The sequence below is a fragment of the Xenopus laevis genome, chromosome 2L, assembly GCF_017654675.1.
Source record: "Xenopus laevis strain J_2021 chromosome 2L, Xenopus_laevis_v10.1, whole genome shotgun sequence".
NCBI lineage: Eukaryota > Metazoa > Chordata > Amphibia > Anura > Pipidae > Xenopus > Xenopus laevis.
This window is the reverse complement of record NC_054373.1, coordinates 62,951,156-62,956,835: the sequence shown is the minus strand read 5'-3', so window position 1 is coordinate 62,956,835 and position 5,680 is coordinate 62,951,156. Positions and strand designations below refer to the sequence as shown.

Genomic DNA, 5,680 nt, shown 5'->3' with positions numbered 1-5,680 from the left:
GCTGATTTCAAATGAGGAGTGGCAGAACATAGTAGCTATCCCTTATGGAATTCTGGCTTTGAATATTGCTTTGGGGTGAGGCTGGCAAGGTCCTATTTATTTGATAAAATGTTAATAAATGCTGTGGCCATTTTCACCATTTCTGGCTCCTAGTGTATTATTACGTATATTATGTAACAATGGGGTTCAATGGGGTGGCTGAAGTAAGCCTGCTCTCGCTAGAGTGGTTTCGGGTGGCGGCGATAGGACCATGAGGCCTAGGGACTCCCGGAGCTGAAATCTGGCCCTGCAGACACCCAAACAAAAGTGTACCCGAATTAGCATATTAAATTTAAACTGACAGGAGAGATTTTTGGCTAAGGTAAGAAGTAGAGAAATAAAAGGTATCTTATGCAGAGGTAAAATTAGCAGTTTGGAACAAGTTTAAGAAGCACATTTCTGTAACAAAGCTTATTCAACATTCATCTCTTAATATTTCTGTCTTGAAATTCTAAAGGAAAACTAAACCAAACTATTGCAATTTGAAAGCCAGAGCACTAAACATTTTCAGTCACACAGGCTATTTGCTTGCATACCTAAAAAGGTATGCAAATGGGAATGCAACTGGTTTCCCATGATTTATGCTTATTTATGGGCTGGCTGCAGTGGTTCCTTTATATATAAAATGGAGATTGAAGTTCAATTACTTATGGTTCTGAATTGGCAACAAGAAGTAATGATTTATGCCTTCTGTTACAATTAAATGACTGCAAGTGAATCTGAAGTTCAAGTATGTGCACCTATGTGTATCCAAAAAAGTGAGCTAAAGTGAATAAAGTGCCTCATATAATTCATATAAATAGCTCCTTAAAAAATTAATTTACAGCAGCAGTCATGTGCTATTTAGCAATTAAAACATAACATTTAATTAATCAATAATAAAATATAGAGCATAGAGACTGCTATTCATATGAATTATATAAGGCACTTTATGTACTTTATGCACTTTATATTTAACCAACCAATGAAATTACAAGTATTTATCATTATATCAATGAGGCACACACATGATGAACTTAATTGTATTTATTGTAATTGACACACAATGAACTTTTGATGATCACTTATTAATTTTGATATATATCAATACATACTTAACTTTCTCTAACCACATTCTTATCACGGTGTATGGGTGGTGCGATGCACTATAACTCTTCTGATAGCTCTCTTTTTTGGATACATTTAATAATGGAGTTGTCTGCACATCTGTACTGGTTGATATATTTTCTTCATAAATTGCCAGTGATGGCTTGATAGGAGGTGCGGATAAACAATTATTTATAAATGTGCACCTATGTGCTAACTAGGGTTGGACGTTTTACATTCTATTGAGAAGATAATGCTTCTTATATTGTAAACCAAGTGCAGTGTATGACATCTCTGTTTTCCCAGTGAGATCTCTGCTAAAGCTTAGGATGAGCAAGCTTCAGCTGCAGATTTTCACCAAGTTTGTCCATAAATTCAAAGGTATTTAAGTATTCCCCACGCTGCACATTTGGTAAACCTTTAATACTAGCAAAAATGTCCTTGGTCATAAATCCACCCTTAATGGTTTCAATGCAGACTTCTAAGGCAGTTGCAAAGTTCTTGGTTATTATACAGTTTTGTTCTATGATCCAAAGCTATTGACCCTGCAAAGATTAAAGCAATGGGGTTGGTTGAGGTTTCTTGTCCTTTTTGATGAATTCTATAATGTTGGGTTACTGTCCAATGGGCTGCTTCTGCTTCTACTGTCTTCCCATCAGGACATATCAACACACTTGTCATCATGCCAAGAGAGCCATATCCTTGAGAGACAGAATCTGATTGCACATTTCCATCGTAGTTTTTGCAGGCCCAGATGAAGCCTGCTTCAGATTTCATTGCTCGCCGTGTCATCAAAAAGCCTGTGTTCATACCAGATTTTTTTCTCTTCAAACTGGGATTTGTATTACTTCTCATATATTTCCTGGAATATATCTTTAAATCGACCATCATATCTCGAGAATGGTGTTTTTGGTGCTCATATACAGGGGCCAGCTTTAGACAGAGCCATCTGGAAAGAACTGTGTGCAAAGTCTCTCATGGACTGATCTATGTTGTACATCCCAAGAGCAAAATTATGGATAACACACTTAATAGCCTCCCATCCATCCTTAGGTGTGAATGATATTTCTACATTGCCTGGTCCAGGGACCACAAAGTCAGTTGCTCTATACTGGTCACCATAAGCATGACGACCGACAATAATGGGTTTGATCCATACTGAAACCAGCTTTGGGATTTTCTTGCAAATTATGGCCTCTCTGAAGACTGTACCTCCAGGAATATTCCTGATACTTCCATTTAGAGATTTCCACATTTGTTTCAGATTAAACTCCTCTAGCCTCTTATTCCCAGGTGTAATAGTGGCACACTTGATGCCAACGTTGTACTTTTTAATTGCTTCTGCGGCATCCACTGTGACTTGATCGTCTGTGGCATCTCGGTTCCAGATCATAGCTATGCAAATCCAACTCCAAGTAGGGCAAAATTAGATTCTCTTTAATCAGGTCCCTAATAACTCTAGTTATCTCATCTCCTTGCATTTCTACCACAGAACCACCATTAATTTTCTTGGAAATCCTGGTGTTTAAAGGAGCAAACAACAAGCAAAATCTGCAAAATCACTCTAAGCGCAATCTTACAGATTCAACATTTCATTTAGTAAGTTTTCTTTACAATACGTAAGTGACAAATTTGACTTTTTTGGGTGGTCCCTAACCAGTAACTCCTCATAATCCTGCACAAGAGGAAGGCAGAGCAGAAAACTGCATAGGGCACTTTTTGGCGGGGATACAGAAAAGCTCAGCTGTAGGCTTTCTCACCTCTGATATCCCAGCCTCAAATACCCGCCTCAACCTATTGCATTCCATGTTCATCAATTCACCCACTAGCTGCGAGGAAATGTGGTCAAGCACCTGCAGAACACTACTATTTGCTTACTTTTCTATCCTTTCTTATTAAAACTTTCTCCATCTTACGTATTACTCCCCTACTTTTTACCATATCAAGAAGTTTTTATTGAGTTTTCTTTCTTTTTTTTTTAAAATCGTACAGAACATAAAATTGTATAAGTGCATTGCGCAGTAGGTGTAGAGCATGTGTTTCAGATTATATGACAAGTATAAAAGATAACCATTAAAAGGAAAAAGAAAAGGCAGTCTCTTTCTCTCTGAGAAAGTGTACCTCCGTATCTGTAATCCAGTGTTGCCAAGGTTCGGACCCCAGACCCTCCCCCATACCTATCTCATACATATCTCATATCTCCCTCCATAAACCCAGTCAGGCTGATGCGTGGAAAAAAGGGGGCATGGTTAGTGGCAGAGAGGACTTTGTGACTGGAGGGCACAGGGGATGGTGTGGGGGGCCGCCCAGTCTGACGCTTATCCAATCTATTTTTGCTTTGCTTTAATTGATTGACCTTTGTTTACAAGATTTGCCTAGTGACTACCATTCTGCCAGTAGTATACAATTGACTCACCTTGTAACCCACTTCCAGCAATACCATGCTGATGCAAATGTTTCAGATTTATCCAAATCTTATATCATTGTTTCTTGTCAATACCACTACCTAACTCACTTCTCCATGTAATTAATGTAAGATAAGTTAGTGAATGACGTTTGGAAAATAAAAGGTACAAGAGGTATATTGCCCTGTTGGGGAGCATTCCGTTCAAGCACCATCTACTCCCCTCCTTTTAAACCTGTTGTATAGGCCAAACTGTTTGGCAAAAGGGAACAGTTCATGGAAAAAAGCCTGAAATGAATACTCTACCAAATAAACAGATGTAATCCCTGATCGAGGGATTTTCTAGTTGCTTCACCACCTTACTGACATTCAGTTGTAAGAAAAATATGAATGTTGAACTACAGTAATTCTCTTTTGTGAAGCCTTTTTTAATAATTGGTAAATATACTTACCATTGAAATTTTCATTTCCATTAGTCCGTAAGGCAGCACATGAAGGGTTAACTCCCTGAGTCTCCCTGGAAGGACAGGCAGCAAAACAGTTAATTCATTTTTACATCATAAAAACCCCAGGAGAACCCTTTACTAGCCTCATGCCAACAACAAAACTGATAACCAACACATGCAATGCTTAATTCATTTATTTTTGGGAGTGATATAATTTGTGCTGCCTTACGAGCTAATGGAAATGAAAATTTCGATGGTAAGTATACCGATTTTCTACTTTCATTACGTCCTACAGCACATGAAGGGAATTTGCTCAGGCCGATTTGTGGAAAGGCCCCCAAGGCCCGAGACTAAGGTGGCAGGATTTTAGGGGGGGGGGGCAGCATGCTGCTCAACCACCCCCACATTGGTTCAGAAACACTGGGGATGCGCAGGAGATATGATCATTTTTTACATTTCCTGTGTGCCAATACCCATTGCTCCGGTCCCAATGACAAATATTTGCCTGAATAAAGGGGAGGTGGGTGATGAACGGCAGTGGGCCTAGGGGTGCCCACTATGTAAATCCAGCCCTGAATTTGCTAGCTTCCCATAATGATGGGTGGGATCTTATCTCTTTGGTATAACTGCTTGCAGAACTTTGCTACCAAAGGCTGTATCCTGAGAGAACAAGATGTCAAGTCTGTAATGTTTTGCAAATGTATGTAGACTTGACCATGTTGCTGCTTTGCAGATTTGGAGAAGCATATGATCTTTCCACCGATGAAGTCGCCATCCCCTTTGTGGAATGTGCATTCACGTATTCTGGAGGAGTCTTTTCGTTCAACTTATAACTTGAAACAATTACCTCCTTTAGCCATCTAGCAATAGTGCTCTTTTTACTGCCAAATAGAACAAAAAGATGCTCAGACTTCCTCCACGGTTTGGTTATTTCCAAATAAATTGTCAGACATCTTTTCAGCTCTAGATTATGATATAATTTTTCTGTCTCATTAGGTTCAGGATAAAATACAGGTAAGCAGATATCTCCATCTGATACCCAGGGTGTAGATACCTTTGGCACAAAGAAAGGTAGTGTTTTCAGACCCACTTTATCCTGAAAAAAGTTATACTGTATATGGTTCCTTTGCTCCCAGCGATTGAATCTCACTAATTTGTCCTGCTAATGTAATTGGCATTAAAAATATCACTTTTGATGTCACCATTTTCAGTGAAACCTTGTCTATTGGTTCAAAGGGTGCTGCACAAAGCTTATTTAGTACCAGATTTAGATCCCAAGGAGGAACACAGATCTTTTTGTAAGGGCTCAATTTTGTAGTTGCTTTTAAAAATCTCATATTAAGATCAGCCAACAATGCCGTCACTTGAACCTTCAATGTACTGGGTTGTAGCTCCCAGCGCCGATCCACGCCTTTATGCCGCCTGAGGCGGCCTTCCGTTGCCGACGCTAGTGCAGATTGCGCAATTGTGCTCTCTGCACTAGAAGAGCCGAATTTCCGGGTTGAAAACCGGAAATTCGGCTCTTAGTTACCAGGAGTGGCATTTTTGCCGCCCCTGGTAACCAGCGGGGTGCTGCCGTCTGAGGCGAGTGTCTCAACTCGCCTCATTGGTGGAGCGCCCCTGGTAGCTCCACCTTTTGAAGACATACCTTTCTGAAGCCACCACTTACTGTAACTCTTCCACACTTTCTCATATGAATTTGATG

At 39.8% G+C, this 5,680-nt stretch overlaps 1 pseudogene; it reads right to left on the bottom strand.

Annotated features, from left to right (window-relative positions):
- Window positions 1-1,442: 1,442 nt before the first annotated feature.
- Window positions 1,443-2,684, bottom strand: LOC108707482 (annotated as a pseudogene).
- Window positions 2,685-5,680: the final 2,996 nt, after the last annotated feature.